This window comes from Bombyx mandarina, chromosome 10, assembly GCF_030267445.1.
Source record: "Bombyx mandarina strain Sakado chromosome 10, ASM3026744v2".
In the NCBI taxonomy this organism is placed as follows: domain Eukaryota; kingdom Metazoa; phylum Arthropoda; class Insecta; order Lepidoptera; family Bombycidae; genus Bombyx; species Bombyx mandarina.
Window position 1 is genome coordinate 2076673 of NC_143217.1, and position 14627 is coordinate 2091299.

Sequence of the window (14627 nt, forward strand, 5' to 3'; positions counted from 1 at the left end):
TATTAGATAAAATAGCAGGAATAGGAATTTAAAATTCATGTCATTAGTTTTTTTTTCTAAGCATATATACATATACGTTTCGTGGGCATTTATTTTGCGAACACGAGACTAACAGCAATGGCGGTCGGCAAACGGCTCTGGTATCAAAAGGTGTCATGATGTGAAATGTAAAAAATTTAAAGTTTTATTTTTCGACTTCGAAATTCGTAGGCTATGCAACTAAAAACCACAACCACTATATGCATTTCACTTTAGAAAATCCAAGAGATTTTTATTTTATTCATAATATCATATTCATTGAGATCAAAATAAGAATTACGAACTAGTATAATCTATCCCTAGACTTATAAATTTAGGAAACCGGTACAAATTATTTGACGAGCAAAAAAAAGAGCTCCATGTAGTTTTAATAAAATCTACCATTTTCTAACATGCTAATTAAATATGTAGAATTGGAAGAGCTATATTATTAGAATGTTTTTATACAAAATCTACAAATAAGATGGGCATAATAAAATGGTTTCAAGGCGCCAAACCGCAGTCTGCAATGCAAACAGATCAATGCTCTCTGTCTCCATAGCTACTTCATGAATTTTAGATGACGAATTTAAAGTTATTTTTTAATATTTGTTCTACCGAGAAAATGTAATTAGCAAGTTAAGTGAAAAACAGGTTTGGGATATTTTAAGGCCTGGCTATTTATCTTTATTTCCTTTTGAGGTTATAGTCGCGAAGACAGGTTGTCAATTTTGATTTATACTTTTTATCTTTTTTTTATCTTTCGGTTTTTTTGTAAAAGTCGATTTGAGTTTAACGCAAATATATTGAACGTTGGTATAACAAAATAAGCCTTTAAGCGAAGGTTGCAGAGAGGCTTTTCCTATTTATGAGACTTAAACTTTTTCTGGAATTCCTTTTGCGTTTCCTTTTTCAATCAAGTTGGATTCCATAAGTAATGCGCAGTCCATAATTGGGTTTTCTGCAGGGCGGGTAAAGAATTGTCTTACTTTGATACTAATTATATATTTTGATCGACCTTCGGCTGTGTTTGGCCTGTGAATACTCATTCTCTATTCTGCGTTCCGTAGTATTATGATATCTTTTAATCTTTATCTTGACTAATGGGGAAGAGAGGACAGAAAATATATCTCTAACAGTATTGACAGTTTCGATTGCTAGCCATATGTACAACTTATATTTTATATATTTGGGCACCGATAACATTTATGAAAAAATAGATGTAAGAAATATTGAAATTAAAAAAGTATTGAGTCGACCAAAAATCACATCTCTCGACATTTCAAACGGCGGCTATTATGGAAGAACGAGAACATTGTTTACTAAAGAATTAATTAACAGACGAGTTCTAACACGTAGGTATGTATGTGTTTTTGTGTTATCCATACATCTATCCGAACAACGGTTACCGTGATATGGACAAAGCAAAATAAAGTCGATGTCCTGTCGCAGTGGTGGCCATTCTCGGTGCCACAGCGCGAGCCCCGCGAAGCCATTCAAATCCTCGCCTCCGCTGCGGTACAACCGCTCCCAAAAAGTTTTTTGAAATACAAAAACATTCAATTTCGATACATAAGTACGGGTACACCATTGTGATTCGGAGCACGCTTAGTGCCTAGGCCGTCCGCCGCGTCGCGCCACTGACATATTTCTGTAGTTTCGCGCGCCGTTTGAATTTAGAACAGTTGATCGTTTTTTGATTTTTATTTCATTTTCGCATTTGTGTTTTCTCATAGCTTTGTGCCGGTTATATTCCATTTAAATTTTGTAGTTGTGTCTAGCACAGGTGCGTTTTGTCCGGTTTTTTTTAGTGCCATCACCAGGCAGAGGAATTTTGGTTCATTGGATTTTTATTGGTCAAGAGGCGAAAATATCGTCGATCCAGAGTAAGTGAACATTTAAAAATATTTTGCGATACATTTATTAACAAATACATTCTTAAACTTAACATTATTATTACAGTTAAACAGAGAATATTAGAGAAACTTTTAGATTTTATGTTAGATGAATCACGAGAAACGAGATTTGAAACCGATTTACTTCCATATAAAAGCTATTAATGTTTACGACCTCATCTCAATTATTTATTTAAATAGTAAAGAGATAAGTATCATGCCTATTCCATTTGAAAAGGTACGATCGTACACACCTGTATAATCTACTTAAAGTTGTTTATATTTAAAAAATTAAAGGCTCTACTCACAGTCAGACGACATTGACTTAAGATAGGTAAACACGACCGACCGCCCCGATATGAGGATTCAATCGAGGATTCAAATGTGACATTGAAGGCAGGAGAAACGGGCAATTAATTATGTAGATTTTTTATTATTATTAAAGACTCGAAAAAATACCAGAATAACGGATAAAGTTTTTTAATTATATGCTGTAGTTTTGATGACACTATATATTTTTATTAAGTGAATACCTATTTTACTGGACAACAGAACCCTTCTATCTCTGTCCGCCCGACATACTCTTGGTCAGTATTTTTTCAGTATTAATTCGGCAATTAGAATTCATTACTATGCATTTTATTGTACGAAAACAGAAAAAAAACGATGACTACTCAATTTTAAAAGAACATAAATAATGTTTTACCGTTCCTACAAAAGTCAAGAACCTATTAAGTGTATCTATCGTAAGAGATAATATAAAAAAAATCATAATATTATACAAATCCGATGACAAATGTGTGAGTGTAGTTGTTAATATGGAAATAATATGTGTTGCTTAAAAAAAATTTAAAAAAAAACGACAAACCGAACATCAATTAATTTTGTTTTTCTTCCGTCCATACAGTATACTGTTCAGGATATTAGAGCGAAGTTATAAAATAATTGGAATTGTATCTTACTGTCATCGGTCCCAGGTGCATGTGCAAACTTTCAAGTATAGAGGTCTTGAAGTGGGTGAATATTACATTAAAGATCCCGTTACATACAAATAAAGATACATACATACCAAGCCAATAAAAGCGTTTAAAAAACAGCGGCTGACATTTTAATGACCAAAAATGATTTTCCGCGTTTTTATTATTTTTTTGCTGCCAGGGCACATGCCTGGCTTCTGTACGTCTTGATCAACGAAAGAACTGTCTTTTTTTTCCTACCTATTCTAGCAACTTCGAGGAGTTATTCTAGATTCACCGAACCAGTAGGGAGCTAGCGGGGCTCACATTTGACGTTGTTGCTAACACGAACCCTACCAAGAGCCGTGCTTCGCAGAATCTACCACCGGATCGGAAACGCGATGGGCTGTGTCTGTGGGTTAATTTACTCGCCGAGCCCTTCGTGGCAAGCAACGGGTTCGACGAGAACGATGCCCGATGCTTGGGGTACCTAAAAGCACCGTTAGTGGATCGGGAGGATCTGTGGCGTGTTTTGGACGATGTCGACTGTTTACCATTTGGTCCGCAGGATTGGAGAAGAACTGTCATAAAGACTACGTTACTATATAAGTGTATTGGGATACTTGGGATCGACGTTTCAAGCGATGTCAGATTTCAGAGTCATTTGAAGGGTAAAGCCAATTTGGCGTCCAAAATGCTGGGAGTCCTCAACAGAGCGAAGCGGTACTTCACGCCTGAACCAAGACTTTTGCTTTATAAAGAGCAAGTCGGGCCTCGCGTGGAGTATTGCTCCCACCTCTGGGTTACCAGCTACTTTCATTTGACTCCATACAGAAGAGTGCCGCTCGGATTGTCGATAATCCCATTCTCACGGATCGCTTAGAACCTCAGGGTCTGCCGGAGGGACTTCGGTCCTCTCTTGTACCGTGTGCGCCATGGGGAGTGCTCTGAGGAATTGTTTGAGATGATCCCATGATCTCATTTTTACCATCGCATCGCCCACCACCGGAATTGAGTTCATTCATACTACCTGGAGTCACTGCGTTCATCCACATTGCGTTTCCAGAGATCTTTTTGCCACGTACCATCCGGCTTCGGAATGAGCTCCACGATGTTTTCCGAGCGCTATCACCAGCTCGTAAGAAACAAAAAAATCCATAGAATTACATATAAATGCGTATCTAGCAATGAATGAAAAAAATCTAAAATAAATGTTAATAAAGCAGTTTTCATTTAGATATAAACTTTTTTAAGATACTCTGTTCCTTAAGAACATACAACATTTTATATAATATGCTACATTGTAGTGACTACAACTATGTTATATTCAAAATTATTATCCATATAAATATTTTAAATTTATTCAACGCCCTCTCGATACTCAGAAACAGCATAATAAAAGTTTAAATTATAGCAAATAGTTTCATTCGGTTTCACCGATAACAACTCTGTTTTGATTATCGTAATATAATCAAGTTGAATATGATACGATGCATGTATTTTAGTAGAATCATTTTCCCTGTTGAACATCAACGGGTTTGTTAATTTGTAGTAATTTGATATTGTCTTTGTTGACGTACGTATGTAGATACTAGTGAGATATCCCAGAGTAGGGCATACTTCTTAGTTGGGCGCTCTTGTCAGAGTGGTCGTGGTTGCGCTAGTGATGCAGAAGCATTCGCTGGGTCCACAATGCTTTTGAGGGCTGCCCTCCTGACGATGAGGTTCCAGGTCTGGTGTTTAGAGGCGTTTCGAGTACACCGGACCATGGTGGACCAGGTTCCTTTCTTTAATAAATCAGCCCAGCGGGTTGGTGATCGGCCGCGTCAGTCCTTGCCTAAGTTCTGTGTTTAATCAGTACTAGAACTGTACGTTTTGGGGCGAAATAAAAATTCATCCTAGGAATTCATATTCATAAGTGTTTTGAGAAACCTCTTGGCAGTTATTATGTTCTTTGTCTATTTTATGTTGTAGATTTTTTCGTCAGTAATGTCTCACACGTTGACCGATGGAAATTAAAACTTTATGAATAAGAGTCACCGCAGGATACCAAAATTAGCCGACTACATGATTTATTAAGAAAACTTTTAGTTATGAAGCGCAAAAAAAATATTTTAAGAATGCACATAGTAATAATAGGTCTCATTTTAAACATTTTCATGAGAGTACTAATCTTTGGAGATTGTTCTCGTAGAAAAGTCGAGTCCGACACAATTACCTTTCTGTTAACTCATTGAATTCAGTTTTCCGTCGAACTGTCGGTTTTCCGTCAACCCTTCTTGGAAACGGACCCATAACCTTAGCTTAGCGAATGGGTGAGAAGGTAACATTCCAATTATATCTTTTATGTATGTACTAATGTTAAAAATACATTATGCATAAAAATCAATAGTCTCAAAAGAAAAAAAAATGATTGAGTAATTAATTTTAATGAGGGTTCAGAAATTTCAATTACCATCGTATTTAAATTGCGAGTGTTTTAGTTTTTCTAAAGCTAAACACTTCCTGACAATCCTGTTTAAAATATCTGGACAGTTTATACAATTATTCAATATAATAAATTATCATATTGAGTGGCGAAGTTTTTTCTCCTGTGCTATTATAGTAAAGGTCACAGATATGTTAAATGGAGCAAGCTTTGTGGATGGCAAAAAATCATGCTCATAGCCTGTTCGACGACATTTCGTTCTATGTTATTATTTTCATTATAAAATTACATTGATTTCGTGTGGCGTCTCTGATTTAACGGTCGTTTGAATATTTAAAACGCTGAACACTTTGGGTTTTTCTTAGACAATGTTTTGAAAGTACAAGAATTCGGCTTAGTGCAAGATTTTCAAATGCTAAATAAATGAGTAGGTATTGTATTGGTAAATAGTCAATTCGTTTTGCTTTTTCTCGTTTAAGGCATTGTTCGAGTTTGGCGCACAAATGGTAGTTTTGAAAAAGGTGTGTGTCGAAAAGTAAAAATATGTAGGTATTTAATATGTAGGTAGAACAAGTGTTGCTAGTTGTAGATAAAAAAAATCACATCGCTGCGCGAAAAGTTTCATTCCGAGAATTAAATAATATCTTAATAATTTGCGTGTAATAATAACAGAAAAAATATGTAAATGTTTCATTTTGATTTATGACGTTGCGTTAAAAATATAATTTTAATTATTTATTTTCAATGGTGGCATGTTGTAACTTCGCATTACCAACCGCTGCTTTTTTGTTATCATTTTTGAATTATATAACGGTTATATGTAAGTCTCGTAAAAGCGTCAGATGAAAAGGGATTGAAAAAAATTTTTTTTAGCTCTCCTGGTTTCTCGCCGGATCTTCTTAGTGGGTCTCGATTTCGATCCAGTGGTAGATTCTGTGAAGCACTGTTCTTGCTAGGGCTAGTATTAGGAAATTCTCTCAAGTTGAATTCGTGAGCTCACCTACTCGTCCGGGCGTAGTTGGAATAGCCTTTTTTGTTGCTTAGATGGGTGGATGAGCTCTCAGCCCACCTGGTGCTAACTGGTTACTGGGGCCCATAGACATCTACAACGTAAATGCGCCAGCCACCTTGAGATATAAGTTCTAAGGTCTCAAGTATAGTTACAACGGCTGCCCCACCCTTCAAACCGAAACGCATTACTGCTTCACGCCAGAAATAGGCAGGGTGGTGGTACCTACCTGCGCAGACTCACGAGAGGTCCTTCCACCAGTAATTACGCAAATAATAATTTTGCGGGTATGATTCTTATTACACAACGTTATTCCTTCACCATGGAAGTCAATCGTGAACACATGTTGAGTATGTATTTCATTAGAAAAATTGGTACCCGCCTGAGATTCGAACACCGGTGCAACGCTCAACACGAATGCACCGGACGTTTTATCCTTCATGTCTGTCAGCCTGTCAGTCTACTAACGAATAGGTAGGGAAAAAAGGTACTTTTTATGTTGTTCATTAAAATATATAACACATAATTTAAATGTTACACGAACCTTTAATAAGTTGTTTATTCAATGAACATAATTCACGGACGTCAGTATTAAAATAAATTGCATGTTTATTAATAATTTCTTTGCACGCTGTGTTTTAGCGTACCAATATGGCGTCGGTTACCATAAATTTTCAATAATGGCTTCCTCCATTGATTACTGTCATCGTGTTGAACTAAGGGCTCCTCATTATGTGGTTCGGCGCTATCTCCGGTATCGTAAATTGATTATTAAGTAAAAAGTTAAAACGACGGGCGCAGGTAAAAGGAACTGTATTTTAGTGGATTAAAAAAAAAGTACATAGAGTATCCCCTGAATGTTTTTTTTTTTAATTTTTAAATGAATTCTATGAAAAGTGAAAAGTGAAAAGTATTATTTTATCGTGTATCTTACGGTCTATGTAGTGTTAAGTGCTTGCCGGTGTCATGGTCAGACGACATTTTAAGGACGAAGTTTTGATGTATTTTCGATGTGGACGGACTTACCTTACTGCCGCACAGGGATCCTGTGTAATCTGTGGACTGTCAAGACTCACAAAACATGCGCCCGTCCTAGGTGCAGAAACCTCATATACGAGTTTTGGCTCATGCCCGAAAAAAATGTTCGTAGGTTTTGCAGTGATTCCGTAGGTATGCCTTCAGCCACGAATCAGTAGCTCGGTCAAATACTCGGCCAAATGTAATGCATAATAGACTTCAACGTTCAGGTATATGTACCGGTAACAACTTACCGCCAGGTGGGTCGTAAATTCGTCGGTCGCTCATCAATTAAATGAGTAATGCAACACCACCCATGTTGCATTAAGTTGACGAATGATCCTGCCTTTAGATAATTGCACCGTGGACAACGGCTCTGTCATTATTAAACCCATTTATACGTTAATCGAAGAATGAGATGACAATTCTTATAAAGAAGTCGTTATTCATTCTTAAAGATATTATGTTTTATAAATGTTTGGTTGCGGAAACAGTTATTGTGAAGCGCAATATTAACTTAGGGTAGGTAATAAAAGTTTTTTTTTGCTAGCGTCATTGAGTAATGAAACTCGCAACTCTAGTGATATCAAGTATCTAAGGTTACAACCCGTCACCGACATAGAACCAGCCCACTGAGTATCTCGCTGGATCTCCTCAGTGGGTCGCGTTTTCGATCCGGTGGTAGATTCTGCGAAGCACTGCTCTTGCTAGGGCCAGTGTTAGCAACGCCCCTTTAGAGCCCCGAGAGCTCACCTGCTCGCATTAGCATTAGTCAATATTTGCTTAGAAGCTCTGTTTCAACAATGCGTAAAAGCTTACACAACATTTTTAGACAAAACTTTGTTTGATTGGCATAATAAGGTCAGATAACGATATTTTTCACTTACCAGAGTAGTAATTATGTTGAACTGTAAATTTTAAATAGCATAGAGATATATGAGACTATTTTAGGATACTTTAAATAATTCATCTATAAATTATAGTCAAAAGGTCGAAAGTTGAGATCCAAAGAAAAAGACAAAAAATATCCATAAATTTAATTCGTCTTCTTCTTCCTTTTTTAATTATGACAATCGGTTTCTTGGATCGAGTTTATAAAATATTCAATTGTTAATTGAATTTATAATAAATGCAGTGGAGCGGAATAAAAGAAGCTGATTGAACAGAAACTCTAATCGATTGGGATAAAACTTAAAATAAATTAAATGAAGTGCTAAGGGAGGAAATGTCATGAAATCATGTCTCAATAAAATGGTATGAATTCATTAACAATCAGAAAGCTATTTGTTTGAACCCCAGAAGACACGTCCAGGGACTACGGCTCATTTTCCCAGACGTGTGCACTATCACAGATGCTACAGGTGGTAGATACTGCGATGCCTTATTTTTGCTAGGGTTAGTAAGTCCTCTCAAGGTCGAGCCCTTCAGCTCACTAGCTATAGTTATAGTCAATAGCTATTAGGCTATCAGAGAATTAAGCAGAAAAAAAACATTGCGTTCCCGCCAAAGCGACCAGCAAAAATTGCTAAAATTAGATTAATATTGTGCTACTGGTGTGATTTTTAACAAAAATAAAATTGCCCTTTGAATGTCGAAATTATAAGTAAGGTACATATTCGATACTTAGTATATTTAAAGTTTTTTTTTATGTTTGAGACATTACTGGTGGCCCGGAGGCCTTTCCAGTTTTACCAGGGCAGGTGGGCGAGCAAAGGCTCAGCCAGGAAGGGTGGGATTTGCTAACAGCTACCCGAGCGCCTCCAAAAAAGACTTAACAACTCAAGAGTAGCGGTTTCGTGAATGAATCTACTACCAGATCGGAATCGCGACCCGCTGAGAAGATACGGCGAGAAACTCAGCGGGCTGATGTTTAGGGTAGGTTGCAAGTCGAACTCTTCGAGTTCGACGAGTACGGCTACCGGGGTCCCTCCTAGTGTTAGAGCTAAAGGTGTCTAATGTAAGGGTTATTGGATCTGATATTTAAAGGTTTATTTTATCTTTAAGCTAGAGTGGAGTGAGATTTCCCGAAAATTGAAAACATTTTCTTGTCAGGAACATAGTTTCGATTTCGGGAATAGCTCGATTATAGACTGTATTGCTTAAAACTTTTAAGTCAGTTCACGAAACGACAACAATACCATATCGAGAATACCTACTGAGGACTAAGGAGGCTTCGCATTAAAACACGAAACTCATTTATTTTCGTCTTTTTAAAAACACGCCATTTGCATTCTCAACATTAAATAGTAGTTTTAAAGACATGTAAAGTTTACTTTTGTTAATTTATTTATTTTGGAACGACAGGCTTAAGACTACTCTTTAGGTAGGTAAGTGCTTTTGAAGCTTCTAAATTAATAGATAACGAAAAAAGGGATAGATATATATATATATATATATATATATATATACGTTAGCGAAAACCTCTCACATAATTTTGTAAATCGTTTAAAAAACGTTATTCCCGGCCTTGAAACTTTTTTACAGAAGTTTTTTTTTTGGTACATGAATCTAAGCGAAAAATAATTTAAATGGCTTATAGACTAATTTCATACTTGGGTAATTCTCATAAAATCTTGAAACTCTTGTGCTTTCAGTTTTTACAAAATTCTAGCCGATATAGAATGGTAATTATTTTTTCCTTGAAAAGAACATTACTGAGACGAATACTGTTGATAATAATTTTTTAAACATATGAATATCTTTAAAGAATAATGTATATTGTAAGTACCATACAAATAATTCCCTCACTATGTCCCAAACTCCAAATTGTACTACTATATAAGTATAAATTTATATTCTTTCACGGCGTTATGATCGAAGCGTCAGATGTAATGATAAATATTTAATCATAAAATAGGCATAGAATAATAAACCTCGAAATTTACTTTCTATATACAAAATTTCCAAATTTTGATATAAAATCCACAAAAACAACATTAAATCTTAGAAAAGTTATTTAAGACATAAAAAAATGCAAAGGATAATAATAATAATAATATGTTGACAATCCATTTGAAAGAGTTGGTTTCATAAATATGCATGAAACGGCTTATGAATATTTCAAAATGTCACGGAGAGGTTAACGTACTGTCTGTTTGTTTTGTGCATCATCGTTCATCAGACAATACCGAATTTCTACCATGTGTAAGATTGATAATAAAAGACAAGCTGTTTTCATTAATTAAATTATAAAGTAATCCAAGGATTCAATCGCGGAAAACAGAATAATACTTAACTTTATAATAAAAACATGTAGCATTATTGAAACTTATTTTTGACATTGTAAAGAGTTTGAATTGAGAATAGGGATTATTTCGAAATTTTTGTTTTTAGGGTTTTTAGTTCGCCTGTAAGGTATTTCTTTTAGTAAATTGAACATTATGCAGTTTTTCTGTGATGAAGAATACCAAAGGTCACCGTCCAAGTGTATCTGGAATATCCCTTAAGTTGCCAGCGAATAAGGAAGGAAAAAAAAGCCAAAGCCACTCACATAGGACAAAATTTTATTATTATGATAAAAGTTTATTTTTTAGTTTTACGTTGACGAATATTTAAAAACTACCGAAATATTGGTGTAATAATTAGTAAGAAATATTAACTTGTTATTCGTTGAATACAGCGTAAACTTTGCCTATAAGGAAAAATATAATAGGACGTCAGCAAAATCCCAAGTCGCGTAAGGCTATAAAAGAAATTCAAAAAACGTTCTGTTTTACCCAGAATTAATAAACGTAACGAAATAATTGCGTGGTGTCTTTTTAAATGGGATTTCATTATTCTGACATCTGACATCGTGATTGTGAGTGCTGTCAGTCGTAATTTAAAATTGGCTATACCGGCATTTAAGTGGCGTGTGAATCTCTTGAAATGAGAATTTAATCAATGTAGTCGAAGTAGAATTAAATATGAAATTCTAAAGACGACTCAACAACGAATAGTCAGACCTTAGTCAAATTTTAATGGGAGGTCCTATTGAAACCATGGAAAGTAGCAGCTTTCAAATAAACCAAGTATCATCAAAATCGGTTCACCTACAAAAAAGTTTTGAGGTAACACCCATAAAAGAACCAGTCTAATTAGATATATCCTTCGTTCTTTTTTAAGTCCGTTGAAAAGAGTCTACAGCGTCACGCATGCTTGGCTGTGTGCATGGCATTACCGACGTCTGTTGGTGACGACGGTGACTGGCTTGCTATTGGATCGTAAGCTCGTCTGCCGTCTTAGGTTATAATTATTAAAACACAAACAAACATCAAGGATTTGAATTAAAAATTAATAGGTGATAAAGGGTGTTTTTGCGCTGTTACTTAAATATTTTTAATACTATTGGATGAATTATCACTTACAGGGTCCCTCTAGAGCGTACCTATGTAATCCTGTAGCAATATTAATGAATGTAGAAGATTAGGAAAAAATTAAGAAATTTTGTATTTTGGTTTTCTGATACCATCTAATGTATTCTAGTCATACTATGCTATGACTATCGTAATATTTATGAAATGGACCCAATTATTGAAATGGCTCATGCGGCACCAATAAGTGTTAACGACTGGACCAATTTCGATGAAATTTTCAGGTAGTCTTCAGATTATGAATTCAGATTATTAGCTTAGCAGGTGATCTTGTGGTTTTGCAACGATCGGATCAGAGTAAAATTAACTATCAGTCAGCAATTTCAGTTAATTCATGAAATTTAAGTAAAATTGTGAAATTCGTTCTAAGGGACCATACATCTTTCAATTCTGACTCTTTATCATACGGTGAGAAGTATTTTGTTTTGCTTAAGATTTCATTTACACAAAGTCTAAACTTCAAACATGACTGCAACATATTGGGACACATAAATCGCGTCTGTAACTTGATCATTTCGGTTTGTTAAATAAATTGTCATTATCTTCGAGCAAAATGCACTTTCGCGATACACATAAAACGTGTATACGCCGATAGCATTTATTTATATTGTTTATTGATTGTTTTTTCGTCGAAAACAAGCACAAAAGGGATGTGAGATATGTTCCGTGATTAATACGTTGGTAGTCCTTCCTTTAATAGGACTTTAGATAAGGGTAACATTTTAATTTTATTCGACAATCCAACGGCTTAATGTATACGATTACACAATAAATTAAATAGTATTATAGTAAATAGTAATAACATAATAAAACACAAGAGATATGTACTTACATATTAACTAAGATAGGTTAAAACTACTTAAGCTAGCTAACTAATTAAACATATGTTTATGGACTACAATGAACTATTTTATTTATGTATTGCTCAGGAAGGTGGACGAGCTCACAGCCCACCTGCTGCTAAATGGTTACTGGAGCCCATAGACATCTACAACGTAAATGCGCCACCCACCTTGAGATATGAGTTCTAAGGTCTCAAGTATAGTTAGTTACAACGGCTGCCCCGCCCTTCAAACCGAAACGCATTACTACTTCACGACATAAACGGTGGTGGTACCTACCCGTGCGGACTCACAAGAGGTCCTACCACCAGTAATTACGCAAATTATGATTTTGCGGGTTTGATTTTATTACACGATGTTATTCCTTCACCGTGGAGGTCAATCGTGAACATTTGTTGAATACGTATTTCATTAGAAAAATTGGTAACCACCTGCGGGATTCGAACACCGGTAATGGACCGTAGTCCAAGTGAACTTGTCTACACTACTTATGGGTTATGTGCTTGGCCGATTCTCTTTATAGCTAAACTCAAATAGAAAATGTATTAATCAATTGCATTAGTACTAATTATCGTACCTCGAAAATCTTTCTTTCGAGTGAGTTAAAGCGAATAACGCGTTTTCCGAATAGTCTTTTCACACGACAACATACGAACCTAATTAATAGCCGAGAAGTCAAAATTAATTCGTACTGTATTTTTTTTTGCTTAATAATTCCAATCTTCGTATCGCACCGATCGGTTCATTAACTTCATAACTAATTAAAATCTCAAATTCCTGTTCGAACAGAATTAATATAACTTAAAGATAAACTAAGCCGCGCTTAGCTTGTATCATTAGAAATACAATATATTTTTGAAAAACATAATTTATTACCGGAGAATAAAATGCGATTAACAAAAATACGATCGAGATACGATCGAGATTACCTTTGTTGGATCATAATTAACGGGTTCGCTACGGTTCATTCGAAAGGAGGATTTTTGTGGCATTGTGTGGCTTGTTTCTTCTCAGTTTTGTTGATAGTACCAGACAACTGTTTTTGTTCGAAGATATTTGTTATCGTCTGTCGTCTGAATGCAGTTCAATACTAACACTAGGAGCCAACTTAGGGATCCTGGTGACCGTACTCGTCGAAGTCGACAAAGAGTTCGACGTGCAACCTAACCCATGCATGAGCCCGCTGAGTTTCTCGCCGGATCTTCTCAGCGGGTCGCGATTCGGATCCGGTAGTAGATTCATCCGCGAAGCAGCTGCTCTCGAGTTGTTAGGTCTCCTTCGGAGGCGCTCTGGCAGCTGTTGGCTAACCCCACCCTTCTTGGCTGAGCCTTTGCTCACCCACCTATCCTGGTGAAACTGGAAGGCCACCAGGCCACCAGTAAAACTTCAATATTAAAAAAAGCAGTTCAATATTGCCAAAACTATATGGAAGTCATCAATCACTGCCAAAAAACGAGGCGGAAGCTGTAATAATATTCATCTCAGTTAAACCCTGAACAAGGTCGTCATTTCTATGATATTCTTTTGAAAACATCCCTTTATTACATAACATATATGTATAACAAACCATATTTTTTGTTTACTGCGTTAATAAAACAATTGTTATACATGTACATATTATTGTAACACTAAACTGTTATACAGGTAGCAGTTTTTTGTTCCGTAGTTCAAACCGATACCGACGTTTACTCGTCGAGTTCATGTTGTAAATAATGATATAGATACAGATTCGAGTCGAAGATTAAAATGGCGTGGTGTCGTATACAAGCGGAGGCGATTAACGTTTTCGAGAAACAAAATTATGACGAAGCAACATCTGAATAAGGTGTAGCTTACAAGCAGCGTGAATGTTCTTTTCTTTTACTAGTGGTTTGAATCATTTTGGCGGTAGTAGTGGATTCGTAGTACTATGAATTACAAGGATCGTCAGATTGTCTTATCCAAAGGTCACTGTAGAGCACTGCTTAGTTCAAATGTGTATTGGAGTTTTTGATATTAATATATATTGTTATCTAACATTTATGACAAATGAAATGTTGGTATAACGACTAAAGAAAGATCCGAACGGATGATATTGCTCGGTAGACCGATGCGACGGTCCGAATGTTGT

At 35.8% G+C, this 14627-nt stretch overlaps 1 protein-coding gene across 3 annotated transcripts in view; it reads left to right on the top strand.

The window, feature by feature from the left end:
- The first annotated feature begins 1512 nt into the window (after positions 1–1512).
- LOC114249006 (uncharacterized) overlaps positions 1513–14627 on the top strand; it is a 55873-nt gene continuing 42758 nt past the window's right edge. For 2 of the 3 annotated variants that reach the window (XM_089730130.1, XM_089730131.1), the window contains exon 1: positions 1514–1904. The gene's annotated coding sequence lies outside the window, so the exon portion shown is untranslated. Of the gene's footprint in view, positions 1905–14627 lie in introns of all 3 variants that reach the window. The other variant, XM_089730129.1, reaches the window with a different exon arrangement.